This window comes from Humulus lupulus, chromosome 1 (assembly GCF_963169125.1).
Source record: "Humulus lupulus chromosome 1, drHumLupu1.1, whole genome shotgun sequence".
NCBI lineage: Eukaryota > Viridiplantae > Streptophyta > Magnoliopsida > Rosales > Cannabaceae > Humulus > Humulus lupulus.
Window position 1 is genome coordinate 302,199,836 of NC_084793.1, and position 13,143 is coordinate 302,212,978.

The window sequence follows — 13,143 nt, forward strand, 5'->3', positions numbered from 1 at the left end:
ACTCTGACTCACCAGCGGGTCCCACTCCAAGTCGATTACCAAAGGATAAGCAGGAGCTGAGACAGTTTCAAGATTAACTGTCCTGATCAGGACCACGGCTGAGGCCTCCCCGACTGAGTTAGGCTTCGGCATCGAGCTCCCAAGGATTGCGTCTGGCGCTTTTGTCTTGGGCGCGCCTTTGGCGGTCTTCTTTGCCGAAGCTCTAGCCTTGGCAGCCCAGACCTCAAGGGGCTGCTTCATCTTCTCCACGGGATCGGACATGTCGGAGTCTTCTGAAATGAACAAACAAAAAGGGAATTTGCCAAATAAACAAGTCACGGTGAATGACTAAAAGTTATCCAGGACGAACCCTTGTCTAGACCTCGGACTCGACTCAATTCTCCTAAGGCGAAGGAATGGATTCGATCAACCATGTCATCCGGGTATAGGAAGTTCCTATACTGAAGGAACCCAGATGAATATGTAACACCCTGGTTAACCCAGAACAGTTGCGGTGAACCAGAAATTTAACTCGCTACCCGAGTTCTTTGTTTAAAAATGTGCTTCTAGGTATTATTAACAGGCTAAGGTGGAAAACCAATCAAAAGGAAATGATATATTTTATTTAGAACATAAAACTGTTCATGGGTCCATAAAAAACATTTACAAGTTATTTACAACTCAAAATGGTCATTACTGTTTAAATTTACAACACGCTGACCTAAGCGGCAAAAATAGGGTAAACCCCCTAGTTCCTCTGAGAACTCCTTGGCCGTGGTGGTCAAGCGACCGCATATGTACACATCACCACCTAAGCTCTCCACTTAAGGCTGGGTGAGCTTTTCTTTCCCTTTACCTGCACCACATAGCACCCATGAGCCAAAGCCCAGCAAGAAAACAAAATATAGCATGAATATAATATCAACAATGATCATAATAATCATTCAGGACTTTCAGTCCAAAACAGATGAGTGACAGTTGAAAAGTCACTAAGGTGGGTTCCGTTCCCATTAGCCATGTGACGATAGGGTCACCGGGGCTTTACAAATAAGTGAACCTTTCACTAGCTTAAACAGGATAGGTGCTTGATGAACTAGTCACCAACGTAACCTATCTCATGACCATAGAGTCATAACTATGGGATTCCGCTCCCTAGCCATGTGACAAGCTGTCACCTAGGCCTTTGGCCTTGGCTCTGAGTAACTAATCATAGACTAGACAAGCGCTTATAAGTTTCATCGACCTTAGGGTCGGTCCAGCATTAATGCTCCTAGAGTCATTCAACGCTGATATTAATTAGAACTAATCTTTAATCGGCCCTGTGTTCAGGATGCTTATGCCGTTTCTGACTCTCAGGTCAGTAATATGCGACCAGTGCCGTCCCTGTCTAATCAGTGCCATACACAAGTAAGCAAGCTCTGCTAAGAATTTAACATGCAATCAATGTCCGCATTTATCAACCAACATGCCTCAACAACAATCATGCATGTCATATACACATGGTGCAGTTTTCTTACCTCTGATTCGAGCGAAAATGAATAAAAGAACGACGCTTGAGAACGATCTGACTTTTAGCCTTTTAGCGGTCACCTAGTCATAACCCAATATGGGACACCATCACTAAAATGAATAACAAAGGTTCCCAAACCAAGATCTAGCCTCCGGGACATCAATCCCCACTAATCCGGGTAATAGGAACAATCCCGAGGCCTAAAACTAAGTTCTTGAGGTCAAAACACTCAAACGGCTTCAAAACCACCCAAGTGCCGCGGCCCCTAGCCACACCAGGAGCAAGGGCAGCGGTGCCCCTTACCCAGGGCCACGATGCCCAGCACGCCCAAAACACCTCCAGCTGCTTCTTCGAGCTTGGGCCGCGACCCCCAAGAACAAGGTCGCGGCCCCCCACCCAGAACCAGCCAAGAACTCGATCTTCTTCATCCCAAACCCTCCAAAAACATACCTAAACACTTCAAAATCCAAAAATCAAAGTTCCCAAACTTCCCAATGATCCAAAACCATCAAATCTCATGGCTCAAACGAACCAAAAACTCAACGATTCACAAAATCCAATTCAAAGCTTAGAAACTCTAAAAACTCAAAACTTATTACTTAGATTACCTTTTATTGGGTTTTTTCTCATCAAATCCTTCGGTCAAGAAGCTTCTAATCTTTCTTAGGATCACTATGCCTCGATCCTCGCTTGATTTCGACTCCTAGAACTCAAGATTTCTTCAAAAATGCCTTGAACGGTAAAATGAACTAATGGGAAGAGAGAAAGTATTTTCTAACGTACGGTTCTATCTGACAAGCTACTTCAAGCTTAAGTAACCTCAAATAAAACCTAGTGCTTGGGGTCCCGAAAACACCCCCGGGGACATTACAGTCAAAACTCCCAGAATTTCCTCCTGATCTCAATACCTCCCAATCTATCATCAAATAACATTCTCATTACTCAATATCCCAATAAATGACCCCGTTATGAAAAAACCGCTAATTTATAATATAAGACTGTCTCATGCCGAATAGCTCGAATATATATCCACAATAATGGGATCTCATCCATAAATCACAATATGCACCAAAATACACAAATATGCCCTCAATGGGCCAAATCACCAAAACACCCTAATAATCAAATGTGGACCCACATGCATGCATATAACATCATATTATAATATAATTCACATAAACATGCACATATTCATTTAATGGCATAATTAAACAGTTATGGCCCTCCCGACCTACTAATCCAGTCATTAAACCGCATTAGGCATTTCAGGGCATTACAAATACATGAGAGTTTCCTGATCCACAGTGATGGGAGACGAAGGTCTCATCTCTCCATCAGCCCCGAACAGGGGGCTTGATAAACTAGTCTATCCTTAACTAATTTCCCAACTCGGGGAGCAAAATTCAAAAGCAAAGGTGAGTTACCTCACCCTGATACACTAGCACCGAGGGTCCCCTGTTCAGATGGGCCTCGTCGAAGAGGGCTTCCAGCTCCTTGGAGGTGGCACTCTCCTTCTCCTAGGCCTGGTCCCGCTTCCTTTTGGCCGCATCTGCCAGGGTCGCGCCCTCTATGACCTTGATGTGCTCAAGGGCCAGCTCCTCCCTCAATGTCGTGTCTTTCTTGCATTGTATCCCTCGGAGACTGGGGGCCTTGATCGTTTGATTGGCCGCCAGCATCTCGACCACCTGGAGGTTCTCAGTGTTGACGTAGCCCCCTACGTCCAAATCTTCCGCGCTTAGCTCGGAGTAGAATTTCTTCTGGTCCAGGATGAACTGGGTGAGGGGAGTCTAAGCATAGGGTCCTGCCATCCAAGGCAATATGTTGAGAATGAGGAATAAAAATCGAAAACAAAAAGGAAACTAGGGAACAGGAAGCCACTTACCCACTCGCTGGAAGTCCAGCATCAGCGTGGGGTTCTTTTCTAAAAGAAACTCGGATGTCGTGAACCAGTAATGTCTGACGTCCGGGGTGTGCTTCCATGTGCTGGTAGGAGCAGCATAGTTGCCACGCAGTTTCAGCCTGTAGAAGCCGTCCAGGGTCTTGTCCTTGACGCTGACCTACGGCTCCAGCTTGTAGAAATACAACACCTCTGCCGGTGTTGGATCCAGGATCTGCTTCGCTATGCAAAAGATGCGCCATCCTGCAAGCAATCGATATGCTTGAGGCAGGAGCTGGAAAGGCGCAATCCCCATGGACTTGAGGAATTGCGCGAAGTAGTCATGAAGCGGGAGAGTGGCTCCGGCACTGATATGGCCCATGCTCCAGGCCCCGAACTCACCCATGCCGGTGTGAGCTTTCTCCTCTTTCGTGGCTAGACGGTTATAGAACAGACCGAGAGTAGATTCCACGCCCAAGTGCTTCTCTAGGGCGTACAACATTCGATAATTTCGGAACAGGTTCTGCACCCCATCCATCTCCCATCTATTGCCACTGGGAGTCTTGGATCCTGATAGAGTGATAAGGGCTGCATTAACTTGTTCTTCCAAATGAAGGGTAACGCCTGAGGTCATGGCTGATGATCTGGGAGCAAAACAGAACAAAACAAATAACCAAGCAGTCAGCACCAAAACCCAAGAGGGTTGGTTAAGGTACGGGGGCTCTCCTATGAACTGCTTGGAGGAGTCCCCTTCGGATCAAGTCCGAGATCACTAAGAAGTCGCAGAACCATGATCGGGAAAAAAAACTAAGAAAGGATCTAGCTGTTCTCCTAAGCCGGCATATTGCCGCTTGTCCGGGAACCACCCGAACTCGAGGAGATCTGGGACAACCCAGACTAGTTTTCTTTTCCTAACCTATTCTAATGCACCCATAGCCAATCTAAACACAGGCAAGATTTAACAGCCTAAACAGATAAATATGACGATATAGCAAACGGAAGAAAATAAAAGCAAAAGTCAGGAAAACTTACTGTAAAAGGCTGGTCGTGAAGAATGGTGGGTTCCCGACGACAGTGGCGGTAAAATCGCGGTTTTGAACAGGTGAAGGTGGCTCAAAAGCACGTCTATGGGACAGGCTGATGTCGTCTGCTCAAGCGAAGGTGCGGAAATCGGGTGCGTTGGGAACAAGCGACGGCGAAGACGAAGTAGACGATGGAAAATGTCGTCGGCAAGCTCGAACATAAAAGGTCCTTTAAGTTTTTTCTTTTATGATAAAGTAAAGATATCAAATGAAAATCTGAGGTTATTTATAAGAACCATAGGGTTATTTCAATCTAACGGTTCAGCGCGATCAACCCCCATCGGACGGTCCTGGATCGTGCAGGGACATTAATGGACCTACTCAAGTACTGGATCACGGTACCCCTGAGGCGTGATCCACGCTGCCCTGATCCAAGGCCCAGAAAAAGAGTACCTCAAAGGTCGTCCCATCCAACGGTCCTCTTTGTCGCAGAGATAATAATGGGAACATTCGTGCGGATGGGACGCTTCGTAAACCGAGCTGACATACTAGCCCCCAGCACAGTAACCAATAGAATGTGTGCTGACCTTTCAAGACCAAGTGCCATCAATGCGCCAGTCACAATGGGACACGTGCACCCTTCATGATGAAGCAGGCCGAACGGGAAGGTCTCCAGACGGCCCTGAAGTAAATGAACCGGGGCTCTGGTAAACGAACCCAAATCCTGGTAAACGATCTGGGCTTTTTGGATTCTGTCTTGGACATCGAAGCGGGCTGTCACTCCGTGATCGATTAGCCAGCGGTGTCACCCGTCCGCGGACCCGTCGCCTTGGAAAAGAGCCGGGAAGTGCCGAGATAGTCCGAGAGGGAGACAAGCCTCCATCGCGCAAGCCCAGATGATGGCTTGGGGTAATTGTTATCCCCGTTTCTTCCTGCATGCACGGGTCCACACTGTAAGTCCATGACCCGTTTTCCTGGGAGTGAAGGCCCATACGAAGCCCATTAGGCGAGGGGAAAACGGGTATTGGTAGCCCAAGTCGCGGCAAGGCCCAAAGGGCTACCGGGAGATTAAGCCGGGACCATCGTCAGCGCAGGTTATATAAACCTGGGACCGCGTACCGATATGTTCCCCGAGGTACGGTAAAGGAGGTCGCGACTACCAAATCCAAGACTGGGTTGGGATCCCCGTGGACGAACCCGGGTCCTGGTAAATGAAACGGGGCCTTGGTAAACGGAGGGGGACCTTGGTAAATGGACCTGGATGGGTTGTCCGAGTTTGGCACGATAAAGTGTTTAAGATACTGACATTGTCCCATGAAGCGTGGGGGTTGTCCCCACGCTTAACCTGCAGAAGAGACTACCTCGGGATTGTACGCCGTTGGTTCAGAACTACGCCGCCACTACCCTGACCCATCTTGTCCCCCAAATCTTCCTCGTAGCCCATAACACCCAGACTGAAACACCAGTTTGTCGCATGTCTTAGACTAAGACCTTGTTTGGGCTGGCCCAATGGGCTTTGATTAATGTATGTTTCATATTTCAATCCTTTGTATTGGGCTCCCATCAGAGAAGCCAATGGTATTTACACCCTTATTGGGCCCGGACTAGCCCGACCCAAGTCCAGTGCACTCATGTGCCTATAAATACGAATAGTGGTGCACTGGGGAGGGGATCAGAGATTTTGATTGTAAGCAGTTACTCTGCTCAAACTTGTAGAAAACTCCATTGTCAAAAGTTCTCTAAGCTCTAATACAACTGTTTCGTGGACTAAGGCTCATTAATGCCCCAACCACGTAAAATCCTTGTTTACTTTTATTAAATCTTTTCTTTTACGCTCTCTAATCTTTCATAACTCTAGTTTCCGAAAAACTCGGTAAACAGCAGTAAAAGGCAGAGACTTATCATTTTGGTAGAAAAAAGTCAGCTTTGTGTGCGAGAGATTGTGAGGCCTTTGTTGTACCTAAGAAAGAGAGATAGTAGATCGTGAGAAGAGTGATAGAGTTTTTCAGATTTAGGGGGAAAACGTAGAAAGAGAGAAATAAAATGAAATGTTTCTCAATTCTCCCTTGTTTGGCACACATACTCGTTTTCTATATCGTAGCACGTCTTCTTTTGTCATTGAAAAATCTGCATTCTCTGAGCTCTGTAGTAATGCCCTTTTCTTGAGAAGAAACTCATCTTTTTGCTGCTTCTCCTTAATCTCTTCTAGAAGTTTAGACTTAATTGTGAGGCCGGCTAATCGTCTCATTATCAACTCAATTATGTATCTCATAATATCTTGCTGCAATGGGTTGCGCTATCCCCCTAAGTACTGACATACTTCTGTAATTCCGTCTACTGAGTGTGTCTGCCACAATGTTGGCCTTTCCCGAGTGATATAAAATATCACAATCGTAGTCTTTCATCAGCTCCAACCATCTTCTTTGTCTCATATTGAGCTCTTTTTGCGTAAAAAAGTAAGCTTTTGTGGTCTGTGTAGATTTCACACTTCTCTCTGTATAGATAGTGTCTCCAGCTTTTTAATGCGAAGACAACAACGGCCAATTCTAATTCATGGGTTGGATACCTCTACTCGTACTCCTTTAGCTGTCTTGAGGCATAGGAGACAACTCTTCCATTCTACATCAACATGCATCTTAGTCCTTGTTTTGACGCGTCACGATATACTACAAATCTGTAGGTATTATTAGGGACACATAGGAATGGTGCCAACACGAGTTTGTCTTTTAACGCCTGGAAATTTTCTTCACATTTTTTTGTCCATGTGATTTTCTATTGTTCCCTTGTTAAATTTGTTAAAGGTGTAGCTATCTTGTAGAACTCTTCAACAAATCATCTGTAATACCGTCTTTAACTGGTCTACTTCAACTTCATTCTTAGACACAATGTAACCCAGAAATGCCACATTTTCCAACCAAAATTCACACTTCTTGAATTTGGCATACAGTTGGTGATTCTTAATTCGTTCCAACGTTAGTCGAATGTGCTCCTCATGCTCGGCTTTCATTTTTGAGTAGATAAGAATATCATCTATGAACACTACTACAAACTTATCTAAGTAATCCTTAAAAACTTGGTTCAACAGGTCCATGAACGCTGCTGGCGCATTCGTTAAGCCAAAAGACATTACTAGAAATTTGTCCATATCTTGTCCTGAAAGATGTCTTTCAAATGTCTTATTTCTGCACTCTCAATTGGTGATACCCCGACCGTAGATCTATTTTTGAAAATACTGTGGACATTGCAGTTGAACGAAAAGATCGTTTATGTGGGGCAATGGGTATTTGTTCTTAATGGTCACCTTGTTGAGTTCTCAGTAGTCGATGCACATTCTCATACTCTCGTCCTTCTTCTTGATGAAAAGTCGACAATCAAAGATTTAGTATACAGATATGATGGGCATTACATATTTGGATAGAAGATAATATCAATTCCTAGGCAAAGATAACAGGTCTTTATATAATTCAATACTCAAGAATACGCACATCCATCCAAGTGAAAACAACATACTCATAATCAGACACCTCAAGAATAAACATTCCCTACAGAATTACTTACAAACAAGACAATTACAAGTTTCAAATTTTCACCAATTATGAATCTAAAAATTCTAAAACCAATAGCAAGATAATATTAACAGAGATGAAATGAAATCAAGTTTTCAAAAGGCTGCCATAGGTAATTGCGTCAAAGCAAGAGCAAACTACATTAGTTGTTTAAAAGAATAAAAATCAGCCAAAAATACTTTCAAGCACATAATCGACCAAAAAAATCGTCATGGACGAAGACTAACAAGCACCACACCCTATTGGCTATATAAATTTAGTAGGGAAAAAAGAGTCTTAAAAAAGGTTCTTATGAATCAAGCGCAAACCCTAATAGAAACTTGAAAAGGAAAAAGTACTGGAGATGAAATCAGACATACCAAGAATGTTAAATATACATACAAATTGAACGTATATAAAAAGAAAGTGAAGAAATAATGATATCACCGAAAAATCTTTCTCAGATCAGTCAAATAAGGTATACATGTTGAACATCGAAGAAAATGACAAAAATATATATATATATATATATATTGTAAGAGCATTTTCAATATCAATGTTCTACTTTATCTTTTAAATTATCTCATTAAAACTTTAAAAAAAAAATTACTCTATATTTTTTTTATATTATTTAAATATTATATTTTAATTAATTAAAATAATATAAAAATAAATAAAAAATAATTGATTTAGAGAAAGAAACAAAATTGAAGGAATAAAAAAATATATAAATTGTTTAAAGTAGATGTAAACTATCTTCACATGTAGAGAAGGAAATGTGTAGAGGTAAAATAAAGTATTGTTTTACCTCGGAAGGGGCAAAATCTTTCTTTCTTCAAATGTTTAAAGTTTTAGCTATTATACAACACCTATTGAAAGTGCTCTAACCACCGGAGAGCAATTGTAGGCATACGTACCAAAAAAAACAAGGATATTGAATGTATATTAATTTTGACATTAATTGTCATAGTTTCAAAAATCAATAAAAGTAAAACTAATATAAATTTATGAAAAATTGAACACTCAATAAAATTATTAATTTTACCATAATAATAAATTAAAAAATCTTAGTGAGTTTAAGAATTTGAAATTTTAAATTTATGAAAAAAATGAATATAACATAAATAACAAAAATTAAAATTGTAATATTTTCAATAGTTAAATAAACTATAAAAAAAACAAAAGATTGAATGGAAATTACTATTATGATGCACCTTATAAAAAAAATAATTATATTGGAAAAAACGTAAGTAGTATAAATTAAATTTTTACATATATAATCTAAACCTAGAACTATGAATGAAAATGTTTTATATGGTCCATGCAAGAATGAGGAACGTTGCATGGACGAGGCATCTCTCGTTCTTAATGTGGAGATGGACGACACTCCTTATTAGAGATAGAAATTGAGCGGGTAATTTGTAGGGGGTGCTCCCCTCCCCCATCCACGTTAATCATTTTAATTCTCATCCCGTCCCATCTCCGCATATTCCCAGTCGAGGGCGGGGGGAATCCCCGTTGGGGCGAGTAATCCACGCGGGTACCAATTTATTTAAAAATAAAATAAACAAAGATAGATTACCTAAAATTAATTTATATTACACTATTTTTATCACTTAAAATATTAAATATATCTAAAATAAAATTTAAAATATTTAAAAAGTTGCTAATATGCTACAAAATCACATAATGAAACATGTAAAATAAATACAAAATTAAACGGGAACCCCAGTGGGGCAGGAGAAGTGCTACCCTGTCCCTGCCCCGTTTAACATTCGAGGTTAGAAAATAGCCCCCGTCCCTGTCCCGTTCCGCATTTAGGCGAGAAATCCACTCCCCATCCTCGTTGAAAAAAATTTCATCCCTACTCCTCATCCTATCATTTTCCATTTTTAAAATTCCTTTTATTTAATTCATTTTTATTTTTATTATAGAGATTTTTTCAAAAATATTTTTTTTTTTGTGTTTTTTAACTTTTCTACGGTCCCAGCTTTTTTTAAAAAAAAAATACTACCTTAAGTTTTCTGAAAATACGCTTTTAAAGTTTTATATTTATAAAAATACAGTGTCAATGAAACAACTAAAAAACAACAATAATATAACAACTAAACATTAACTCACATATTTTTTATAAAAAAAATCAAAATATATATGAAAATAACTAAACAACAAATTGACATCAACACAACAACATAACACTTATATATAAACTTAAACAACTAAAAACCAACATGAAAACAACTATACATAAAATCTAAACAACAACCCCACAACAACACAATGCAACCCATTACATTTAAAAACAACACGACAACAACCTTGAACCCAGAACATGAAAAAAAACCCAGAACTTGCACCCAGCCATCACTGCCAAACCAACCTTGAACCCAAATCCCCTAGCCTCATCCTCACCCAAGCCCCAAAATTGAGCCCAGGTGCACCTCGTCCCAAGCTCCAAGCACCCCCGCGATTCACGACCTTGTCCAAGCTCCGAGCTCTGTAGTCCATGTATGTCACAGGCGCAATTCCACTTGTGCAAGCCGGCCCAACCCAGACCTCTGCGCAAGTCCAGGACCCTTCACCTCTCCCCATCTCAGCTCCAAGTCGCTAGATCCCCAAGCACCCAACCTTACTGCGCGCAAAACCAGCCTCGAGTTCCCAGTCGCGAAGCCACAGACCCAGCACCCAAAACGCTGATGCCGACGCCGAGCCTCTCCCACGCTTCGTCGCAACCACCAGCTGAGAGTCTCTTCGCACGAGTCCCTCCACCAGTACCCACACAACCTTGCCGACTTCCCACATTCGAGAGCTCCATCAGAGCCGGAGACGAGAGTCCATTAAAATGAAAGAACAAAATACGATGAACAGTAAAAGATGTTAAAAAAAACCGTGTGTCAATAAAATTATTTAAAAATTAGCTTTTTTGTCACTTTATGTAAATATTCCTTTATTATATGTATATATATATCATAATAAAGATTTTGTTTTATTTTCATACAATACACATTTATTTATATTACGTGTTAAATTAGTATTTTTTTTTATTATGTATGAATATTTATTGTGTTGTCATTAAGGGTGAACATTTAACTCGCAAAACCAGAGAAACTCGACCGATCCGAGTTCGAGAAACTCGATTTTGCAAAAAATCTGAAAATTTAGGGTGAATCCGAACCGATCCGAATCCAATCAAGTTCGGGTTCAGATTTAGTATTTTAATGGTGTGCGGGTTTGGGTTAAACCCGAAAGGGAATATGAAATTATGTTTTGAAAGTATGTTTTTATAGATTTTGGTTTTATAATTTTTGTGTGAAATAAAACACCTATCTAACCAAAAACAATTCAACAATTATGTTTTTGAATGTTGGCATGTTGCTGTAAATTATTTTATTTTGGTACATGACAAAAGTTTAAAAAAAATTTCAAAAAATGGCATTTTTGTTTGTAAAAAATATTGTCAAAGCCCATTCAAAGTCCAAACCCAATCCGACCCCACCATAACCCGAAATCTGAAAATACTCTAAATCCGAAAATACATCGGACAGATTCAGTACCATTTTCGTGCACTAAAACCCGACCAAACTCAAACTCAACAACCCACCCAATCTGCAGTTCTAGTTGTCAGTGTTTTATATATTTTTTTATGAGGAGGGGATAAAGCATTCCCTGCCAACTATGGTTCCTTACCATTTTTATTTAGCACTTTAGGGTGTGATTGCTTGGGGATTTGAAAATGATTTTATGTTTTTGAAAACTTAAAATTTGTGGGACCTACCAAAATATTTGATTAGTAGGTTATTTTTTAAAACTATATCCTAATCAGAATTCTAATTTTGTGTTGTAATTTAGAAAACAACAATTTTGCATTTTCTCTGTTTTGTGATTTTTTCTCTAAAAACTTAAAATCAAAATCATAATTTGTTTGTTCTCTCTACTCCTATCATTTGTATCATTGCTTGTATTTATTTATTTTTTTGCCAATTTTTATGATTTGAGTATGTTCCCACTAGTAATAAGGTGTTTATGGAACATTTTATGACATTTATGCACAATTCAAAAATAAGTTGTGCTGGTATTTTTATAGATGACAATGCAATATTGTTATAAATTTAATCAATAATTATTATTAAATTTTAATTTATCAATATAATTAAATTTTACTTAATTAAATCTATTGATAAATCAAAATTTAATATTATACAACCTATGTATATAAAATATATAAAATACAAATAATATTCAAATTCAGCTGTTCCAATCACATATTCAGTTTATGTTATATTTTCAAATTTAATACCAATCACATATTCATTTTTTTAAAACTCAAAAACAGTTTACTGACATTGAACCAATCACATTTTTAGAAACATGATTTTAGTCACTAAATTTAGATTTTCATTTTAGAATCTCACTTTTCAACAATACAGTTTTCTAATCGCGAACCAATCAGACCCTTAATATTCCGACATTAATAATTAAAATTAAATATAATATTTTGAAATGTTAAAAAATCGTCTAATTATTAAGTAGTATTCTTAGTTGTCAGATGCCGTCACAAGTAAATAAGAGTAAATATCTAATGGATAAAAAATTTCGTGGGCGTAATCATGTAAATACAAAGTAGGTACAGTTAAAAAAAAATAATAATAATTCTTATTGTAAATTATTATTAAATAAATAATGTCACTTTCAAAATAAATATATTCCAATTCGTTAACAACAAAGTCGTTGTAGTATAGTGGTAAGTATTCCCGCCTGTCACGCGGGTGACCCGGGTTCGATCCCCGGCAACGGCGTTTTTTTTTTTAACTTTGGCTCTTTTTTCAAACAGTGACCACTTTAAACTTTCTTTGCCTCTTTGGGAAGTTTTAAAGAAATAATCTACTTTTTGTTTTGTTAGTACCTTGTGTTTTCTTCCCTAATAAACAACTACATTTATTAAAAGACGAATGTGACTGTCTAGTGTCTAGTGCTATTGAAATCATGTTAGATTTCTTGTTACAAAAGCAATGAGTGTTATTCGTTCACAACCAGCAAGGCGCAAGGAGAATCAACTTGAATGAAGAACACAATTTTATGAGAATAATTTTTTTTATGCATCCTTGGAATTTCATGATTCTTGTTCTTATCAATCCAAACAGTACAATAGTCCACAAATTGTCATGTTTAGTCATTTCAAACAGTAAAAGCATAGCCATTTAGATTCAATTC

General features: G+C 39.3%; 1 non-coding gene across 1 annotated transcript; it reads left to right on the plus strand.

Annotated features, from left to right (window-relative positions):
* The first annotated feature begins 12,656 nt into the window (after positions 1 to 12,656).
* Positions 12,657 to 12,728, plus strand: TRNAD-GUC (transfer RNA aspartic acid (anticodon GUC)). Its single transcript has one exon. It is a non-coding gene; the product is annotated as a tRNA-Asp (tRNA).
* The last annotated feature ends 415 nt before the right edge of the window (positions 12,729 to 13,143 follow it).